General features: G+C 40.3%; 2 protein-coding genes across 3 annotated transcripts in view; one reads left to right on the forward strand and one right to left on the reverse strand.

The window, feature by feature from the left end:
- slc66a1 (solute carrier family 66 member 1) overlaps positions 1-22,892 on the forward strand; it is a 514,023-nt gene that overhangs the window by 84,158 nt on the left and 406,973 nt on the right. The gene's annotated exons all lie outside the window — the stretch shown is intronic.
- Positions 18,065-22,892, reverse strand: part of tafa5l (TAFA chemokine like family member 5, like) — a 63,375-nt gene continuing 58,547 nt past the window's right edge. For both annotated transcript variants that reach the window (XM_061057669.1, XM_061057668.1), the window contains exon 5: positions 18,065-20,023. The gene's annotated coding sequence lies outside the window, so the exon portion shown is untranslated. The remainder of the gene's footprint in view (positions 20,024-22,892) is intronic.

Consider the following 22,892-nt stretch of genomic DNA (forward strand, 5'->3'; position numbering starts at 1 on the left):
CTTTCTTTGTATAAGTCTCTCCAGATAATGACACGAGTTTGATCTAATAAACGAGCGTGGTTTAAAATGTAAGAGGCCCTGCCATGACTGGATTTACTCTACTGATGAAACTGTGCTGCACTCTTTTCTTGGTTCATTTATAAAATGTCCTGAGCAAAATCTTCTGTTCTTTTTCTCCCTATTATTCTGCACAACCACAGCTCTGGAAAATAATTAAGAGGACTCCTTCCTAAGATAAAACATTAGTTTTTTGTTCATTAGTTTGTTGTTTCATCGCATTATTCACAGCCTGAGAAAGACTCTGTTTTCTTACCCAGTTTCTTACCTTAAAGGCAGGGTTGGTCATTTCCTCCAGATACACTTTTTAAGATGTTGGTTGAAATTGTCTTTAGGTCCTGACAGAAATTAATAACTCATGTTCTCTGAAAAAGGAATGAAGAAAATCAATCATCTGTAGCAGTTGTAAGCCTAAAAACTTGACCAATGTCTGCCACGAGGTACCAATCTGATGAACCAATCACACGCCTCCCTGTCTCCCCGTTTGTTCTCTACCCCTTGCGTGCTCTAGCCCACACTCAAATCTCATCACCGATGATGGAGTTTGTACTGTGAGTTTGTTGTTGGCTGTTGTGAGTAGTACAATAGTAAGGTTTTTTTTTAACATGTATAATGATAATGTTGAGTGTTTACCACTGAATGAGACATGAGACGACGTTGTTTCTCAACAATGCAAGCGATGAGCTGACATCCACTTCTGGAGCAACGGCGCTCGTGCATTTAAGTGAGGGGGCGTGGCTTATGAGGGAGCACAGAGGGGAGGGGGTGGGTGTAGACGGAGCACTGAGGGAATGCTACTTAATCATGCTAGTTTTCGAAAATTACCAACCCTGCCTTTGAAGACAATTTATTATTTGGAAGTTGGGAGATATTTTGCATGAAAGTAAAACATTTTTTTTCTTTCTTTCTTTAATTAAACAACAAACCGATAGAAGTAGGATCAGAGAAAAACACATTGCTGCAGCGGTTTCTTTATTTTTTCCAGAGCTGTTTGTAGTCTGTATCAGTGCATGTAACCTCTTTTATTCCACTTAATTAGTGGAATTAAATCAACTCCTATGAGTTCCATTATGTTGAAGCTGATATATTTGGACGTTAACTTTTCCGGCTGGCTTCATGGTTAGTATGTTAAGGCATCATAACAACATGCATTTAACCGTTACTATCTTTATCGCTTCATCTCTCAAGCTCGGTCAGGTGTGGCCTTCTCCAGCAGCTCCCTGAGGTGTCGGTGGCACAGTTGCCGCTGAATTCTGGCAGCTGCATTCAGGGGGCAGTGACCTTCTCGTCTTGTTGAGCTGGAGAGAGATGGGTCACTTTGCTGGCTGTGTTTACAAGCCACACACTGCGGAAATCCACTCAGGATGCATTTAAAACAAGTAAAACAAGCCAATAAGGTGAGTTATTCGAACTGTTTTAAATGCATGGACAGGTTTATTGGGATTCCTTGACAGAAACCACATTAAGCAGAGTATAGTGGTATTACTGAGTTGACTTAATGTGATTTTCAAGGACATTTTTGACAAAGTGCGTTTGAAATGATCTCACTAGAGAGATACAAATAAGGCTGTATCATACAAAATAAATTTGATTTTTAACAACCTCTGCGGTTGCTTTGGTCCTAGATGAGTACTTGATTTGATTTGCTGCCAAAAGAGACGTTGTCGATTGCTGTGAGTTTGCATCTGGAGATGATAAATTGAACATTTTAAAACTTTTATGCACGCCCAAAAACTGCACGCCCCAAAACTGCTAGAAAAATGCGCAGCAGCAAATAAGAGCGCCCAGCAAACGCGCCGTGCCATAGGAAAAAAATGATTCTGCTGGCGATGCTTTTCTAGCGGCGAGTCTCTGTGTGATTTGGCCCTCACTGGGATTCCTTGACAAAAAAAAAACAGTCAAGCGGAATATAGTGGTAATACTGAGTTGACTAAATGTGACATTAAAAAGTGCATGAAATCTCACATGGATCTATTTGACTCAATAGTGGACAGAATAACCTAAAACAGACTTAAGTGTTGCAGTAATGGGATTACTTATTTATTTTAAGGGATATATATATTCTGTTGGTTTGCAATTTAAATCCCCCACAACATTACCTCAAAGTAAAACTCAGTTCAGTGTTTTTGGCAGACATGTATGGAATGAATATGCATTTTGGTGCATCCATCCTTGTCTCATTTACACCCCCTTCTTGTGAGGATGCTTCCCATTAAAATGTTTAGGGAGGCAACTGTTTGCTGCTCTTCATCAGAGGTCAGGGAGGTTAATGACAAGTGCACCATCAGATAGTCTCCATCCCTTAATTATTTTTCTTATGTAACATAGGAACACGATGTATGAAAAAAACTTCTGATAGGTAATGCATGAATTCAAACTTTGTAGCTTATCTTTGTGTACTTTGTGGCAGATGGAGGAAAACAACATTACAACTGCTGTTCCAACCAATTATCAAGTAAGCTAACAGCCAAATGGTACTCCTATGGTTAAATTGTTGGCTATGGTTAAAGAGAAGTTTTTCTCCATGTTTGTCCATTCAGTGTTTGTGGGCAATAGAAACATAAATTCCTCAGTGTGATGTGTACTGACTCAGATGGTTGCCCTGCAGGTCGAGCTGTTTTGGACCTCACTCTTACAGAGATGAAAAAAAATACAGGCTGCTCTGGGATATTTCTGACGGTTGTGGTGTTTTTTGACACATGCACAAAACTTTTGAAAATGGATGAGATGAATGTGTGAATCCAAATGGACACATATTTTTTTTTACCTCGACTTTACCAGGACGTTTTCCTTCCAGCCAGCACCACCAGTAAAAGTTCAATGTGAAGTCGAGGTGAGCCGATGTGTCAAAGCAGCAGGATATAGTCAAGAGAATTCATATATATGAATGATTTAGATTTTCATGAATGTAAAGAAGTTGCTTCGTACGCTTTTTGGATCTCCAGAGTGATCTTTTCCCCTAGTTTTGTTGATACTGTGAAAATGTCTATTACATGTTGCATTGACATATAGCCCAAAAAAAGGTCGTTATAGTGTCAGAATTGGATTTCCACAGCGTCTTCTGATTTTATGTTGTGTCTTTCCTACTGACAACGCCCCCCTCCCCATCCCCGACTGTCAGACAGGAAAAGCTTCCCGCTGTGAGGGACAAGAGTAAACAAGCAACTCAGGAAGATTTCAGGGGCAGCATCTCATGTGAAAGTATCTCATGTCCTCATTTCCAAATACATCTTTTTAACCTACTTTTACTGTAGACAGTAACCAACAACCTTTCTCTTTGTTTGTTTGCTCATAGTAACTGTTAATTCAAAAGTGAGAAGTGACCAGACATAACACACCACTACTTTCGCCCTGTTCTCTCTGCAAGGCCAAACACTTCTTGGTGATGGATCGTGCTTTTTATTGTTCCCAGGGATGTTGAAAAACAGCCACTTTGTAATTACAAAGAATACAGCAAATGAAAGGGCTTCCATTAGTGGACAATCTCCGTCAGCAGCATGTCACACAAGTCGTTTTGTAACTTTAAGTCTCTGAGACTTACACACTGACTCTTTTGCGCTCACACCTTGAATCGCACACACACATCACATAACCTCATTCAGACACAAACACGGAGCAGTAGGAAGTAAGAGTCTGGAGAAAGAGGAAGACCTGTCATGACTGCTGGGGGCTTTAATCAGGGCTTGACAGGAGGAGGTGAAGCATCCCGTCTAATTGACTGTAGACAGAGTCTCTGCATTGTGTGCTGCCGCTGCGGCCTCCAACACGCAGCATTGATCTGAAGGAGAACACTCTCTGTCTCTTATTGTGTCTTTCTTCATCCATCTGTCTTCTGTTCCTCTGGCTTCATTTGATTTCCCTCTCTTTCATCCACTGTGCCTCCTCCTATCCTCCCTTTACACTGCTAATCACTCCCTCCCTCTCTCTCCCTGTGCTGTTGTTCCTCCATTCTTGCTAATCAACATATTCCACCATGCGGGATCTGAGCCAAGCCTTTAAGACAGATGGATGATGATGAATGGTGAGGCAAACCAGATCTCTCTCTCTCTTTCTGTCTTGTTGTTTCTCTCTCTCTCTCTTTCTTCCTTTCTTTCTCATGGTCTTCACTTTGTTTTCTTTGATACACTTTTGAAGCTAATGAGAAGGCGCCTCCGGGAGGCATATGATGTGCTTTCAAATGATTAGGGCCAGCAGCTACTTCCTCGGCCATCGAACATCAATAGAACAAAGCCAGTTGGACACAAACAGAGTTGAGATTTAAAAAGATAGAAAAGATGTTTCACTCAGAAGTCGAACCCTCTTGCGGAAAACCAATGAGGGACAGTCTCCAACTTGTTAGAGCTTCCACCCCTCAAGTCTTCTTTTCTCCTTTATGATAATGATCTGATTCTGCTTGTATCTTTATCGGATTCCAGGGTTGTAGAGGATACAGATCTGTGAGCAGAGTGACATGAGGCTTTCGCCTTTGAAGAAACAAAGATGAGTCCTTTTGGGGATTCCCCCGTGGACCCAAGATGGACTCCCCTTGGTCTCAATTATACCGTCCTCTGCTTAGTACTTCAGCATTTCCTCTCTTTCTTTCTCAGCATGCCATCCAGAGGTCTCATGTAGCACCGCAGGACAGTGCTGTCCTTCACCTTTTGATCCAGGCCGGATCAAACACCAGCTGCTCTTTGATGATAGCAGAGATGGTGGTAGTGCTAAGCGTTCCAGGGCATCAGATCCCCCCTCAGTTTATCATTGGAAAACCCTAAAAACCTGTAGCAGCAGGCCTGCAGTTATGCTGTTGACAGCTCCTAGCGGGAGGCACCGTAAATAATGGCCGTCTAGCTGTGGTGATGCAAGATGTGGTTGTACATTTTCCTGGCTGTAACGCCTCGAGGAGTGTTGGTGGAGCTGCTCTGCTGGGGTAAATGCTGTGATGGAGGTGGTGGAGACACACACTTTATGATTTTTAATGATCGATGGATGTTTGAGCCATCCCATGAAAGCCCTCAGAGTAAAGTTCAGGCAAATGCAGCAGTTCTGAAAAGTGGTATCTGTAATGCTTAGAAATGAGGACTTCCATGCACATGCACTTATCATATATAAATGTGTTTGGGTGTGATGGATTAGGGTATAGTGAGGAAAATGGAGAGATTCTAAAAATGGCTGAAACTCGTAGTTGTTCTCATTATTTATTTATGAATCATTGTGTGCGGTTCTTAGAACGGCAGTGTTTGTTGGCTCGTTGGTCAGTCAGCAAACCAATCTAATATATACACAACTAACCCTTCAACAGTTAAAGTGCATTGGCATGAGAATTTGTACATACATTCATGCTGCCCAGAGGATTGATTTTACTGCCTATTATGTCCACAAGTCTTTTCTTCGAGCGCTACATCAGTGTTATTTGGTTTGGTGGAAATCATTGCTGCAGTTGGTTAATCTCAAGTGGCAACCTGTGGTGCTGAAATATGAAGCCAATGGGGAAGTGAAAAAAACTGCAGTTCCTTCAGTGTCCACTTGAGGGCTGCTGCAAATGCCAATGAATCCTTATTAGGTCCCTTATTGAAATATCTATTTTTACAGCTTGTTTACATTTTACAGCCTTTTTCTAAGAATTAATTTGGGATCAATAGCCAATTTTTTTACTGGCACACACTGAAAAGGTTATCCGTTTAACATTATTCATTAATAGAGATATTCACACATTTACATAATCAGAGGCACACTGAGTTGTAACTGTTGGCGAGGAATCTAAAGATTCACCTCAACTCGACGTCTTTGTCAGTTACTAGTTTGATCAAAAGTTATGTAAAGTCAACATTTCCAATATGGCAACTGCCACTGTTTGGCTTCAGAACGCAGCTTGAGAAACTAATGGGCGACGTAACTGAGACTACATCCATGTGTTTTTACAGTCGATGGTTAATCCACGAAATGAGTCAAGGCTGAAATGTTTCAACATTTTTCTATGAATTGTGTCTAACTGTTGTTCAGATACATAAATATGTTAGATGTTTCTTCATTTAAATATCTCAACATCTCCTTGATGCCACACTTTCATGGCTCTTAGGTGCAACACCCTTAAAAGTTAGTGATCTTCATCTTTTGAAGTCCCAGCGGGGATGCAAGAGGATGTTTTGCATTAATTGGCTTTACAACTGTGAGATGGAAACTAGTCCTGTAACCACGTCAACCACACAATCAGTTTTTTAATAATGTTGGTAATTTAATTCCAGCATCATCACAATTCACCCTCAGCTTGTTTTATAGAATACTAATACCAAATTGATAAGCTGGAAACTTAAAATGCCTTGCTTGATAAAGGATAAAGAGTTTAATTACTCCAATTATGAGGGTAAATTTTCTTCTGATTGTTTTTAATTAATTGAATTACCATTTCATGGTAGTGGCAGGGCGTCAGGCGGTGGTTGGGGCGACATTTGTGTATGAAACAGTGTCCTTTCTTTGGCTTTTTTGTTTCTTTTTTTTTACTGTAAAAGGTGTCTAGCATAGTTTATTTGTAAAGCCAATTACCACATCTCTCTGTGGGCCTTACAACAGCAGTTCTGAACTAAAAAGAAAACCAAATACTTTGAAAAACCAGCAGTTTGTGTGTGTAATAAAACTCACTTTGTGAATCCAGTATGCTTAAACACTTTCCTCTGGACTGTTGGACTTTGGTTAAATAACTTCTCTTTTGGCTCAAATCTCACTTCACTTCCTGCCTTATAACAGAACTATATTAAATCTTAGAGCATTACCAGGAGTGATATTTCATACACCTATATCACCTTCAACACCATCGAAAACTAATCATCAATCATCCAAATTACAAAATATTAAACCCTCTGACAAATTGAGGAAAAGATTAGAATGAGCAGTTCGGCTGTCTAACACAACACATGAGGAGATTTATGACGATTATCATCATCTACTCAGACCTTTTCATCACCTCGGGTGCTTACCTTCTCAAGCCCTGACTAATACGGCTCTAGACGGTGATATAAAACGATTACGGCTGATATGGACATTTACGGTGCCCACACTCATACATAGAAGAGACACAGATACCTGAAGGTCAAGTAGAACGGGAAGGGGGGAGGGGGCAGTCAATTTCAAAGGACCTTTTGTTGAGTCCTTATTGAAATTCATCAATAAAAATGGACCGCCCTAAGCCTTTTCAGAAATAAAATTGTCATGCTAATTCATTTTGATTGCCACATTGGAATGGCTAAACAAAATGAATGGTGGGGGCCAGATGCACCCACCGAAGCGTAACTCTGGATATTTCATAGTGAATTACCCCTGATCGACTCGCCCAGTGGATCCTGGTGCAAATTCTGATCAAATGCCCATAAGTGTGGAATTCCAATCACCGCTTTGCTAACTCATTGATTTGCATGCCAAAGACGCACACATTATAAACTCGATTGAAAAGCGGCACTGCTGAATGGGACCTTTTTTTTTCTTCTTTTTTTTTAAATCAAAGCACGGAGAGGATTTAAATTTTCATACCAAGCATGCATCTCCTGATAGTAAATGAAAATAATAGTCAGCCATTTGTGAACCAAACGATAAATATACCTCCTTATCTTCCGCAGAGACTCACAAACACTTGCAGGGAGTAAATGTTTCATTGTGTTTTTATGGGCTGACATTTGTGCCCCGAACGTGATTTCCCATATCAACACACCAATTAATTACTTTATTCTGTTTGGTTGAAGAAAAACCAGCGAGTGACCCGAGTTCAGAGCAAAGAACATCTAAAGTATGAGAGCTCCTGAAGATTAAACACCGCTGACAGACAGTAGTATGGAGGAAGACTGAGTGGATAAAAAGCCCTCTGTGTTGCATGAGAGACAGGACTCTTGTGGACGAGGAAGAGGGAGGATACTTTCCAATGAGCCATCTGGACATGTCCCCCCCCCCCCCCCCCCCCCCCCCGGGGGACACAGAGGAAAACATGCTTGATCTGTCTGCTTCTCTCCCTCTTCTGCTCTCTCTCTCTCTTTCTCCTCCCCATCCATCCATCCATCCACCCCGCTTCTATGTGTGTATGTCTGTATGTATACATGTCTTCCAGCTTTTTTTGTTTTAATGTCTGGTTTAAGGTGAATAATTTTTTCCTCTTTGTCCATTTGAGGTGGACATTTTAAACTTGATAATTTTCTCCCTACTTTTTAATGTCAGATTTATTTAATTTACAACAATTGTGACTGTCATTAATGCAAACTGAGTTGAGTTGTTGTGAGTGAAAGGTATTCTACTTAAGTGAAAAAAGGTGTTTCTATTCACATGGTCAATGTAAGTCCAATATTCACTCAGTTTAGCATTTTTTTTCCCCCAACCTTTTCTAGCTCCTGAGGGAAATGTCTAACTCTTTAATGGTTTATGCTCAAACTCAGGTTTTTCAAGTCAGGTCAACTACCTGATCAGAGGGACAAAAACTGAAGCAGCAGTCTGTCACCATTTAAAATGGATGAAATGAGAATATTTGCTCGACAATCATTTCCACGTTTGACGCAGAATATTCACCCTCATAAACGAAAGTGCTGCTCGGTTGTGACGCAAGTGGCATTGTGCATAGACTGTGAAATTCATGGCATTCCTGTGGATTAAAAACATGTTGAATAAAGTTATATTTCTACACAACATCAGAGTGTGCACCCGTACTGAAATGATCATTGAAAATACATTCAACAATTCGGTGATCATTGAACATGACAGCACGGTTGATTTTGATACCATAGTTGTTCAAAGTGCAACTGTCAGAAGACCATGAATTGATTAGAGGAATTGATAGGCCCGAAGGCACATGATTCAGAGGGATAGACCATTTGAAACCAGTTCTATATCTTACATAGCTCTAAAAAACAAACATTTGCAAGTTTGAGAGAAAATACGTTTTTGCCTAAATTTGTTCAACCCTGCACAAATTTATGTCTGTTCCCTTTCACTTGCCAGAATCCAATTTCCTTAAGTAAACTGCAGCATGATTAAATTTGTTTCATTTTCAAACAACGGCGTCAAGAGCAACCGTGAGCTAGTGCAAATGGAAAAGTGAAGTCAGCCATTGAGAGAGAGAGAAACCCAACATGGAGAGGAGACTGTGGCATGCAGCTTCTCTGGTGTTTCTTCCCCCCTGACAGCACTGTTAGCATAGCCAGAGGGAAGGCCTGCGCCCAGGGCAAGAAAAACACCTCCTGCAAAAACAACCATAACCAGAAAAGAAGCGTAATTCAGAGCTGATAAATGAGCGCAACTCCTGGATGAATTACTCTGTCACTAAAGATGCAACTTTTTTCTCCCAGGAACTTTCTGCAGTCTCTGTCTGTTTGGCTTGTTTGTTGAGATGTGAGGTGTGTAGCTCCTCTGTTGTTATGCCTATGTAATTTTTCTGTCAGTTTTTCAGACTTTCCAAAATTGATTGTTGTCTATTTCTGCATCTGTCTGCTTTCTGTCTCCACTTCTATGCACCTGTTTCGCGAGCTGAATATCAATTATATTTCAATTTAAATTCCAATTGTTTTGTCAGTGTGTAGCATGTTTAAAATTCATCTAATGCAAATGACTTTAACTTTAACTAAAGCATGTTAACTCAGGTTAAACATGTTTTCAGGATATGCTACAAACTACACATTCATGTTATGAGAAATATCAATGTGGTTGCATGTTTGTGCCATATAGAGACATAGAAAACAGCACACTGTATGAGTCCAATGCAAGGGCATACATGATATCAGGGACACTTTAGCTGCAATGTGAACGCAGCCTTGGACTCAGCGGTCTTATCCATCACTTTACAAGTCATTTCTCTATCACACTCTCTTTGTCTCCCCCTCTCACCCTTTCCCAGTCACCCTCTGGTGTGTCTCTCTCTCTCTCTCTGTCGTTCAGTCAGAGGGATTGGAGGCCCTCGGGGTATTGATTGGGCTCGGCTTAATGCTGTCAGACTGATGGGAGACATGTGATTCACAGACGAGATCTTGGCCCTGGTACACTCAGCCCTCCAACCAATCACACACCCAAACACACACGCGCACTCACACACACACACAAATACATGCACTCCCACAGTACGTGGGCAGCAAGAATATACACACAAATGAGCACACATTAGATCATGCATCGTTGCACAAAGGCAAATGCATGCACACACACTTAAACGGATATCACACACTTGCACGAGTCTGCACACATGCACACGCACATACACACGCGCACACACACACACACACACACACACACACACACACACACACACACACACACACACACACACACACACACACACACACACAGACACACACCCTTGGGAGTCCCTCCTGACACCCTCAATCTGTCACAGCTAAAACCCAAAGGACCTCGTCTTGGAGTCAGGAGGGCCGGGACAGTACACTGAGCTCAGCAGAGTTTGAGCTAATCAAGACTGGCAATGACAGACTGCCTGCAATGACGGACACTTTTTTTCCTCGTTTACATATTTCACAGTTGAGGATATCTGGTTACTTTGGTTGCAGGCGTGGAAAGGAGAGTTTGTACTGGTGGGCGAATATGGATCGTGCTTAATCACCCGTCGTGGGACTGTGGGCGCAAGTATGAATGGATAGACACCTCCGGGTTATTCAGATGTATTTACTGACTATAATCACATGAACAATAACCATCTTTATAATAATTAATTGCATTCTTTCTGGCTCAAGGAAAATGAATGAACAGATTTTATTATCATAGCAGGTCAACGCTGTAAGCTACAAGTAGTTATTGAGCGGAGAACAAATAAAGGTAAGTAATTACTGCTAATCAAGGCTAAAGGAGAGCAGAATGGGGACCAATCAGGGTTATTCAAAGAGGCACTCATTCGTGTGATATCTGTTTCTCAAAAGACCCAAGAGATTCTTTCATTATAAAACCAGCATGGCATTAAGAGCAGTTCAATGGCCATGTATGATTATATATAGCTTTCAATTTAAAGCCTATTTTTCTTACTGAGGACATAAATCTGATAAACAGCAGGTCGCAAATTTATATGTAAGAAGTAAGAACTGTACTCTTTACAATAATCTAACATGTGGGGGGGGGGAGGGGGGGGGGGGTGGAGAGCATATGTAGAGCACTGTAGGCATTGCAGATTAATTAAGATTTGGAGCTTGAAAGTATTTTTAGCACCGAGTTGGTATATGTTGAAATTGGATAAAAATAAACTGCAGTTTTTTTTGCAAAGCAGGAACATTTAATTTGTCCAACAGCTTGGCTCATTAATGTGATTTTAATGGTTTTGGGACAACAATGGGCCTCATGAAACACAGCAATAATCTAGATCAGGCCATGCCGAAAACATTTAAAAGTATGTTCAGGAATAATTAGTTTTTGTCTTTTCAGGAGATTTGTTGACACAATAAAATAAATAACCCTGCACCTCTTCACCCAATAATGCAATAACACAATCAGTGTCCTGCAGCTCCAGGGCTGTTCATTCTCTTATACGTAATGCACATATTGTGTTTCATTTCATCAAAGGCGATATGACTAAAGGCCGTACTCGAGTAGTGTACTGTGATTCTGTTGAGGTCTTATCAGGCCTTGCACTTGACTTGGAGCCTGCTATGTCTCTAATTTGTCGCTCTAATAAAATGAACATTTGTCCTTCCCCTGACATGAGTACTCGGTGTCCTCTGTGACATCTGGATGTTCTCTTTGTGTGGCTACGAGAGACGAGGAGCTGCTGTCGAGTCCAAAGGCAATAATCGTTCAAATAAGCAGTCGTGTCCTCAGCAGTAGGCCTGTTAATTGTCTGCGTGCAGGGCGGGGGATCAGTTAGACAGATGTGGCAGGAAGAAATCGTGTGATGAATTGACCCCAGTGTTAAATGGTGCCATTCAACCTTTTAAAATTCAATAAACAAGTCAAGTAGGCCTGCATATAGATCCATACCCTTATCACAGAGCATTTCCTGCTGCATAAATGGGTCAATGGTAAAATGTGACCCCTGCCTTGGCGCTCTCACGGCGGTTGAGAGGCGGCCTGACACATGAAGGAACAACTCAACGTCAGCTTTAAGCAGCTGCAATAACACTTGTTAATTTCTAAAGACGCCTTTTACAATCTTCAAAAGCAAGCAAGCAGCAAGATCGACAATTTCCATTTAGTTACTATTAATGTCTGAAGCTGCGGCAGGGGGGCAGATGTCATACAAAACGATGAATGCTGCCAAAACAGCCACAGCTACATTTCAAAGAGAGCGATACATTTGACTTTTATAAGAAAGAAATAGTAGATTTTGTGACAATCTGTGTAGAGGACAATATCAGTGAAGAGGTACTACTTGTTCCGAGGGGTCTTTAAAATTCTCCCTGGAGAATCTTTAAAAATACAATTCTGCAGTCATCCTACGATTCTGTCATGTGAGTCATTTCACTTTTAGACTTCTGCTTTGTTAAAAACATGCAAAGATGTTTTCCTTTGTTTTGAATTTTCAGTATTCTCACTTCTTTGTGAGGGAAACATAGGATGGTAGCAAACTGCATAAATCGACTTGCTAATGTGCTCACAACTACTAACGTGGAATTTACAGTAAGCCGTCCTTTACCTTGCTTGCGATCTTTGTTTGTAATGTTAGCATGTGGTATGGTGCATCAGACATCCCAGTTTGTCAGGGATTCATTAGAAAGATTTTCACAACAATCAAGGCAACATTTGTAATGTTACACATTTTATAATGCACTTTTATGGACATTTATCATATTCTGAACCAATTGTGTCTAAGCCAATAGAAAAAAACACATCAAATGCCCCATGCATCAGGAATGAAACATTGATTTGTCTGTGTGTCAATCCATCAATGTGTTGTTGTCAAGGCCATTGCTAGCTATGAATCATAGCCTGTCAGTATGCTAATGTTTAGCTGTCAAGATAAAAAGAAAGTCGGTCTGTTTCAAATAGGTCGTGAAAGCTTACTCCTACCTTTGTAAAGAGAATTGCAATGGAAAAGTATAATCCATGGCATTGAAAGGTGCTCAAGGTAGCAGCGCTAAGTGCTGAAGTAATTGTAAGTATTGTGGTTAAAACACAATCCCGATGCATAAACAGGTGCATACATGATTTGTGCAAGACAGAATGGTCCAATCAGGGTCCTGCTTTTGGGTTTTGAAAGTATGGTCAACCTAGAAAATGATCATAAACCTGGACTTAAAAATGATGATGACTGAATATTCCTGATTAAATGAGAATGCACCACATTTTGTCTGATTCTGGTACCATATTATTCCAGCATAATGCTATTACTTAAGAATTATGAGGCCTAATTCTTTTGATTAATGTGTAGCCTATTATTATGTAGCATGCAGAATCTAACTTTCAGCAAGGATCTTCAGAAAACATGTGAACGACTCCCGTAACTTTTCCAATACCTTCCTATATTTCACCTGACTTTGTTCTGCTCGAGTAAGAAAATGATGACTCCATTGGTTAAATTTGGCTCCAGCCCGTCTCTCCTTGACTCACTAAATGAGCCGAGTGAAGGATGTTGTGCTCTTCTGCATAAACGCTTGCAGCAAAATAGAGTTTATTAAGACCCATAAAAAACAACATTAAAATTCACAACCAAGGGAGCGTCGCCTGACCCCTGGAGAATGATAAATTAGCTTGTGTTGCTCTAGCAAAACGACCATTTTATACCTTCATCTTCCCCCCTGGAGCCGTCTCCCCTGCATTGTGGAAGCACTGCAAAGGGACCTGGACTGGGAAGCTTTGGCAGAAGGGAAACATTGTCCAGATGACGCTGATATCCTTCTGCCAGCTCCCCTCCTCATAGGAATGCTCGGAGTGGTGTGAATGGCATTTAATTCAGCTGCATGTCTGCTTTTCACATTCATCATTGTCAAGCAGATATGGGATGATTCTACACTTTACATATGCTACCTTCAGCTAAGCAGGTCTGGATCTGACATTGAAGTGTCTGTTGTGATTATAGAGCGGAACGGGCCACGAAAATAAGTCAGACATCTCTCCAGAAATCTCTAAGCTGCTCAGGGATCAGTCCATTGATACCTTTGATTGTATTCTTCTTTTCACTTACCAACTCTCTTCTGCAGCCAGTGCTGCTCTGCTTTTCTGGGACAGGTTGTAATTGTTGAGTGCTGCCGCCTCCTCATAGTTAGTTTGAAGGATGGCTCAACAGATTTCATGAGACAGCAGCACTTTCACTTCCCACAAGCCGAACATGCAGCTGTCTGGGCAGCATTTTAGGAGAGTAGAAAGAAAGAATTTGTTGTTAACTTTTCAAAAAGGAAGTTCAGATTTTCTACAGCCCAGGCCGTGTCCTCTCTTCACGTCTGAAGCTGCTGCCCTGTAAGTGCCTACCTTTAATGACGATCCGCTTGCTAACCAAAGTCCCTTGCGTGTCATCACCAGCAACTCATTAGCACTATGCTAAGCTAATGGATCAGTAAATGGATTTTTATGTGGGCATAAATGCTAATTTGCTACACTGCAGTGCTGTTCAACAACGCAGTGTTTAGCAAGTCAGCCGGAGCCTCAGGGGTGTGTTTGTGTCTCATTAGGCTCGGCCGGGGATCTATTGCGGATGTGGAGAGCTCCGTAGCAAAACTGAGATATAATGTTGAAGGCCTACTGTGCTGAAACATTTGTCCATCCTGCACCTGAAGCTTTTATTGAAGATCGGGAAGATATCACACAAGTGCGGACACAATTACTTTTTGAAAACAGCCTGTAAGACCAAAACAGATCGACTGTCAGGTGTTGTTGTGTTGGTTTGTTACTATCAGGGATTGACACTGACACAAGTGGAGCTACTTTATAAAACACAAGACGTTTTGTGTCTGAAATATGAATTTCTCTTCAAGGAGCATTGACTTTCAGCCCCTCCTCATGAGTTGTTTTTGCATATCATCCACTTCTCTAATATTATCAAAAACTCTTGTATTCTTCAATTACTTGGCATATCTCAATTGAAGTGCTAAGCTGTGATCATAATCATATTTTCCACTTTAGTCCTCTGATCATTATCTGTGTTGGGAGGTGATTCCTGTTAAAATTTCTTATGAAGCCCCTTTTTATGATGTCTGATACTGATATGCATAAGCACTAGGGATGTAACGATTCACTGAACTCATGATACGATTCTCTCTAGATTTATTTTACAAAATGAGACAAATGATGACTGAAAAAGACTCCTTTAGGAGCTGCTAACCCGCCTGTCAGTGTGGTTTGGCCTTTTAATGTTTTTCTCCTCGCAACAAGGGGAGGTGATTGGAGCTTTTCGTTGTGGTGTTGATTAAATGCTGCATCATGTTGGTTGTGCTATTTGTGTAGTTCCCTGTCTTCTTGTAATATTTGCACACAGTTTTAGTCTCGTCTGTTATCTTCTCACCTCTTTCATTTTCTGTCTCGGGGAAGCCAAAACGCTTCCACACCTCCGATTTGAAAGACGGTGGTGCGTCCTCAATTCCTAAATCTTGCTCTACAGCTGCTGACGCTCACCATATTATTGTAATTAATTTTTCAGAGTACCGATGTAAACCTTGACACCTTTGAATCAATTTATCTCGATTTTACGAATAATCTTTACATCCCTAATAAGCACATTAACATGTATAATTCAAAACAAGCCTTTATGATTTATAAGGTCATAAGGTATTATAAGAAACATCACATTAATTGGGTGTCATAGCTGTTCATCCAAATCACCTTATTTGCATTGGTGACACAAGATCTAAAGAACATTAGAGAGAGCAGAGCGTGGTAACAGCTTTTTATATCAGATAGTGTTGTGTATCATGGATGGCAGGGAGCATGATACCACCCTCATACCATTTGTTGATCCTGACAGCAGCCCACGTTCAACACCCTTAGACAGCGAGACAGACATTGGAAATGGAGGCAGGCAGCAGCGGGGCCTCATTGAAAGAACATCTCGAGCTGAGTGGGAGTTGAGTGGGAATGCTGGCACGGCAGCAAACACAGAGGCCAGTTTCTACAGCCAACTGGAGCACATGCGTAATATTCTTGATGATACTGTATGCTATGGTGCTGCATTTTCACCTTTTTATAGATAATATCACCTTCAGTTATCCTGAAAAGAGAGCACATGATTTTGATCCGTCAATAATGGTTATGGAAACCATGGTAACTTGTTTAATGTACTGGCGTCTTATTTCCTCATGGTTAAACTAAGGGTTTGCAAGGAAATGGAAAAAAGCCTCTTACTTAAAGATCCAATTTTCTCCTAATGTCCAGCCTTCATGTCGTCAGTCTGTGAAACCTTTGGAGTAGCTTTGCATGATTTAAAGTGAAAAAAAAATCCTTATTTATCTTATACTAGTGTCCGTAAAAGCCCTAATTTCAGCCACCGCCTGAAATGGTTTGTGTTAGCTGCTCTCTCTTTAAGGCCCCCCTCCCCACATGTCCACTTTCTTCTGATTGGCCAGCTCTCAGGAAGCCGTCCTGCCAGGGGAGGGCTGCTCTCCAGTGCAACAGAGCCTATGTAAGAGGTTTCTAACAGCTTATGTAGAGACTTGAAGTCCTTTTGTGAAATTCTGTTTCATATCGGAGAACTATCGCATAATTTTCAGAAGAAGTCGTTTAGCGCCATCTGCAGATGAATCCTAGGATTATTCCAAAATACTTTGATCTGAATCTCATGTTAAGTTTGGTCATCCAGCATTGTAACACTATATGTGAGTTTGAAATGGGAATCAGCAGAATAGGTCACCTTTAAAGTCCAAATTGAAAAAAAGTTTAAAAAAATTAAAACTTACTTCCATGCGGATTTTTGAGTAAAAAAATCTGCAATTAATTAGATTTGATTCATTCAATATGCTCATTTTCAACATTATTGAATATTTTAGTTTCAGAACAGTGTGGCAATGGTGTAAGAGGGAATATATGTGATGCACATGCAGTTATGATACATAAAAACGTGATACTGCTCTAAATACTTTTTATTCATTAAAGCTCCTGTGAGGAACTTCTAGTTTGTGTAGGTATGGCGCCCCCTGTGGACAAAGTCGTACCTTCTCTCTCTTTGTGTAGCGTTTTTTAACACACAAAAATCCTCATTCAGCTTTCTTTAAACACTCACATTTATCACACATGGGATCTTTTCTGTGGAAAAGCCTGCTGTTAATCTCCTCGTCTGGAACCTACCCTACACCAGTGATGATAATAAAGAAACAAATCAGTCTAGCTCATAGTATATTTTGTTTTTGGAGGTGATAAAGATGCATCAGTATTCATTTCAGTCAGTCTTGTAACAAGCTAAAAACTCCATACAGGAGCTTTAATCAACATTTTTAAAGTAATATGCTGCTTATATGACACATTAGCAGTCGTAACATTATAACACAGCAGATTCAAGAGCTTCACAGAAAGAGTTACCGGGTTTCATTTTTAGTCTTCACAAGAAAATGTTCTCTCTTTTTTTTTGTCCCAGTTTGCCTTGTACCGTTGCTGTGTCGTGTTTGGGGAAATAATTGGCCTGTAGTTTTGAGGTTTCCAACCAAAGCCTCTTTCAAAACGAGGACAGTTTGAAATAAAAGTTTAAATTATTTATAAAAAAGACATTTGAGGACCACAAAAGGCATTTATAGTCCTGACAATTTAAGGACACAGCCTGGGGCTTTGGTTGCTCTCTTCTCCACAGAGTCAGCGGCTCACTGCAGTGAACTCGCCGAACTTATTTAGATGATATGTGACGGTACCTTCCATCACATTTTGACAGTTTGTAGACCAATTTACAGTAAGAGGACGAGGTCACGATATATATCTTTCCTGTTCTTATTGAGATTTGACCCACAGTGTAGATCTGTTGTAGCAGCGGCTCCTGCTCTGACAGCAACTCAAACCAAACAGACAGTTTATTTATGGTGAGTGCGAACCAAAGGAGCGATAAATAAAAGTAGCATGAAATCAAAAGATATGAGATCAGCTGGAAATTGGTATTTCCTCACTACACAGGCCGCTGTTGACCTGGAAAACAGTCACACACACACACGCCGAATACACACTCCACAGCTCCAGGGAGCGGACGCTCTCTTTATATCCTCAAATGCATACATTAAGATGGAGATGTACAGGATTTTCAATACAAAGAAATGAAAAAAAAAAAACAGGTTGTAGACACATTAACAGGAACACCTGCACACTATAATGTAGCAACCAGCAAGCAACAAACAATTCCTCTGTGAAAATGATTCTTTTGATGCTGCATTAGCGAAACGAGGATTCATCATCTTGCTGCGGCCTGTGTGTTGTGTGTTTCTTGTTTTTCACATATCTTACTGGTGTTCTTGTTATTGTGTCCACATCTCATACTTCTCTCAGAAGAATACAACTTGTGCCCCTCCTTTACTTTATCTTCTCTTGGAATAAGACCCACGGAACATAAAATACATTAATTGAATATATATATATGTATATATATGTACACAATTTCAAATATATCAAGCATCTGAAATCAGCAAATAGCACTTCCATCTGGCCAAAACATTTCATATCAAAATAGAGTCAATTTAGACGAGTATTCTGAATACATTTAATCACACATTAGTTATTTTAATTACAGAATTGAACTTATGTGACATACTGTAGATCTGTCCCCAGTTTCAATAATATCTCTCCCCCCTGATATAAATATCTCTATGTACTAAAGAAAAGACAAGAAAGAGAAGAGAAGGCAAACCCAGGATTCATCCGTGAAGGTTTTAAATGAGATCCAACATCTGTAAAATCACAAATGCTTCTTTTGCCAGATGGTGAGCTCTGGTCTCGGCGTGTCCCAAAACTATACAAGAGTATGAATAATGCATTGGACATGACTTATTTCACAGTGTATCTCAGGATGTGCACACGCTCCCACACACAGGCACACAAGCATACAAACACGTCCCCAGAACACGTGGACAGATGCAAACATGCGCTCACACACTTATGCACCGGCACACTAGCATAAACATACACCCACACAAAGTATAGATCATTTTAAAATGAACCAGGGTCCACATCTGCTAAAAGCGCCTGGTGGTGTGTACAAGATGTGTGAGGTTCATTGACAAAAACTACTCTTCTAGTCTATGTTGGCACCACATACAAAACATAAGTTATAAGCTAAGTCGCCCCAAAAAATGTCCACATTTCCCCTTTTTGATCCTTAATTCATTCAGGAAAGACAGTCACATCTTCTCTGTCGCCTCTTCAGTGGCATTCAAAAGACTTTCATGCGTTTTCACAATGTCCTTCCTTTGTGTGTGTGTGTGTGTGTGTGTGTGTGTGTGTTTCTGTGTATGTGTGTGTGTGTGTATGCAGAGATCTTGGAGGCCTTGTAAAGTTTCACTCAGCCGAATGAGAAAAAGGTGTGAAAGGCTAGAATCCAATGGACGGTATGGCCTGGCTCAACCTCAGTCAAGTCACGACTCTTTAGCAGCGGGCTGTCATTAAAGAAACTTGGCTGGAATAAAACCCCGGAAGGCTTCATAGCGGGGGGTAGTAAAGAAGATGAAGGGGCTGACTTTTGAAGGACCTTTTGACAAGTCTAAATCAAGCCACGAAGGTAAAAATCTTCAGGGAGACGACCCTCGCCGACCTAACGTTAGATAACGTGGACAAAAAAAAGAGGTTACGTACTTGAATGATTATTCCACTGCCCTGGTAATGACTGTTCCTCAGAGAGATTTTTCTGTCTATGATGTGTCTGTGAATTTGGCTGCGGTGAAGATTCGATGCCGATGGTGTACCATGCTGCTCACTTGAGACTTCTCAGAGTTCTTAGAAGTGTCTGCAGAGAGTCTTTCACTGTAGTGATTGGAAAAGCTCTGGGGTTGTTTTTTTATTTTTTTATTTTACTGAAGGTCAAGGCTGCTGTAAAGTTCTGGGAGCCTCGTTGTTGTTGTTGTTGTATGGACACAATGTTCTGTTGTAGTGATGGGCCTCCGTTTCTTTTGTAGCACTGATGTCAATGAACCTGCAGAGGAATGGAAGAAAAAAAGAACATGGAAAGAGGAAAAATCAATAGACAGCATGGACACCATTTTTTTCATGTAACTGTACTGGTTATTATTTCACATGTACAAAATGAGCATAAGCACTAAATGTTTGTCTTAGTTGGAATGCTGTGGTAAGAGTTCAGAAAGAGCATTTTAAGTTCAGATAAAGTAAAGTAGCCAAGACAACAAAGCTCGGTCTTTTGCTCTCTGTATTTTTTTTTTTAACACAACCAAACATTGACAACCTGTCAGAAACACCAGACACACAACCAAACACCAAAACAACAACTAAAGCAAAGTGCCTGCAATGCAACTTTATGCAGACAAACCCAAAAAGACCTTAATAAAACATTTTAATAAAAAATAAGTAAGCACCCATTATTAGGTGTCCTGATGTCAATTTTTGTCGCCGTGGTATCGAAACAGGTGTGGATAACCAAAAACCAGATACCCAACCACAGATGAAATTAAGCTTTCCTGCTAATTCTGGCATATTAACACTGACACATTTTGCTCATATTTTGATTAATATGCACTGTCCTGATTCAAATAAATTCAATGAAAAATAAAATACGGACAAAACAACCAAATATGGACAAAGCGATCCAACCTAATGAAGGTTAAGTTGCCTGTATCGGGTTGCATTGCCAGAATTAGTTTGTGTTATCATTATCTGCTTGTGTTGTCTTGGTTTCGATGCCATTGCCTGTATCTGATTGGTCAGTCAGTATTTAAATGGAAAATGGATTTTAGCTTGTATATTTATTTTCTACTCTTCTGACTACTCAAAGCGTTTTTCACACCGCAGGTCACACCTACACATTCACACCCTGATGAAAGGCTGCTGTGTAAAGTGACTATCAGAAGTAACTTATCCCATTCATACACATTCATACACATTCATACACATTCATACGCAGCCGACGAAGCAGCTGGAGCAACTTGGGGTTAAGTGTAATGCCCAAGGACACATTGGACTGGTTGCTGCAGGCGCTTGGAATCGAACCCCTGACCTTCCAGTTGAGAGACGACTCTCCAACTCTACCACTGAGCCACAGTTAGTGGTCATGCATGTATATGTTTGGCTTGTGTATTTTCAGGTATTGTTAGTATTTCTTCCTGATGCCTACATTTGGTTGTATTGTCTACATTTGGTGGTGTTTCCAGGATTTGGTCCAATCTTATTTGTGTTTTCTGCATTTGTTTGTGTGGTTGTGTGGTTTGCTTTGGTTTGATTGATTTCTTAATATGTAAGTGCTTTCTTAGAGGTAACATAAAGGCTACTAAACTGCACAAAGAGGGTGAATAGGCCTGCTTGAAAGAAAAGGTATAAATATATAAAATACCTTCATTATGATTTCTAAAGCACACACAAAAATAAATAATTTAGCCACTACTGAAAAAGCTTTCCAATGTTTTTACATCATTAGAGAAGATGGAATTTAGTAAATTCTAATTTCACCTATTCAACAGGAGCACCTGTGTTGTCATATCACGGTTGAATCCAAATAGCACCTTCCATTTGTTTGTTTTTTCAATAAAAAAAATGAAACACTTTCATAAACCCACGAACACTAAATAACTCTGTTTTAATCTCTTCTAGATGCGGCTCTCTTTTCCTCTCACAGTGCCGGGCCAGAAATTAAAAAAAGCTCAACACGCAGAGTAATATTTAGACCAGCAGCCCCCCTCCATGTATTTTCAATTTTCATCCGTGTCAGCTCCCGCAAAACACTTTACATTCAGCATGTGAGCTAATTAAGGATTAAATGAGAGCCCCAAATTAATGTCTTGTCATTCTACGCTGCTGCAATATTGGATATTAAAAAAAAAAAAAAAACAGGCAACAGACTTTTTTTAATTTTTTTAACATTTCATCACTTGTGTAATTAACTTTATCTAATAAATGATGGGACTAATGAGAAATGCCATGAGGGGGCTTCATTGTGAGAAGGTGGTGAAAATCCCGTAGAGCTCACGCTGGTCATTGGTTGAGGCTTAAAAGAAAAAATAGATCTTTAAATCCAAGTGTTAAAACACCTTTTTTTAATCCTGTGCTGCAGGCATTGTTATGACAAAGGTCTAAATACTGATGATCTTTTCCTAAACAGATGTTTAAAATCAGACATTTTCAGAAAGTCATGTCTTCTTTGAGGTCTATCCTCTCGTGCTTCTTCATCAAATTTCACGCTTTGAACAAACAACTCCATGCAGGACGCTGTAGAGGAACAGGCCCCTCATGTGAAGGTGATAATTTTATCTTTTCCATGTGGAATACATTTCACCTCCAGTGAAACTCTGCAGTTAATGACTTAATTTAGCCAATCATTTGATCACAAAATCCATTTGAATGATAATAGAACTCTGCCATGAATATGTTATATGGATAAATCCATAAATGTTAATTCATAAATGATCCAGGGTGACAGTGGACAAATGTGACACCCAGGACCACCCGTATAAATCATTTAGACACTTAAATATGACTCTGCAATTCCACAAAGAATTGCACAAATTCCCAGGGCATGCAAATAAATATTTATGACGCCCCCAATTCCCCCTTTTCTCTCTGTCCTTGGTAATTGCGCGTGATTCATTTTGTTTTCTCTGTGGAAGAGGGAAAATCAATCTCAGAATATTGGCTAGGAGACATGGAGCATGCAGATTCCAAATGCCTGTGGTTGTGCAGGTTGTAAAAAGCTTCATAGAAACTCAGTCGATGCTCTACGGAGAGGAATTCAGTTTGATCTTTAGAAGAAAAAAAAATGGTTTCAGGAGAACAAAAGTGTTTGAGGAAGTGAAGTTAACCTGCAGCAGAGCCTCCTGGTCGTGGTTTACCGTCAACTT

Source organism: Labrus mixtus, chromosome 15, assembly GCF_963584025.1.
Source record: "Labrus mixtus chromosome 15, fLabMix1.1, whole genome shotgun sequence".
Lineage (NCBI taxonomy): Eukaryota > Metazoa > Chordata > Actinopteri > Labriformes > Labridae > Labrus > Labrus mixtus.